Below are 208 nucleotides of genomic sequence, written 5' to 3'. Positions count from 1 at the left end.
GGCAGAGCCCCCTGCCCTGCCGCATCCTGACAAGGTGCGTGCTGCGCGGGCTGCATCAGCACCAGGTCAGCTTTTATGCCATTAAATATCTGTAAGAACAAAACAGCGAGTAATTACTTTTCAAAGTCTGAGCTCCCTAAACCCAGCTCCCTTCGCTGCTTGGCCCTGCCCGAGCCCAGGCGCTGAGAGCCCGGGGGGGGGGGGGGGG

This window comes from Aptenodytes forsteri, unplaced genomic scaffold, assembly GCF_000699145.1.
Source record: "Aptenodytes forsteri isolate BGI_AS27 unplaced genomic scaffold, ASM69914v1 Scaffold142, whole genome shotgun sequence".
Classification (NCBI taxonomy): domain Eukaryota; kingdom Metazoa; phylum Chordata; class Aves; order Sphenisciformes; family Spheniscidae; genus Aptenodytes; species Aptenodytes forsteri.
Note: the sequence above shows the minus strand (reverse complement) of the source record.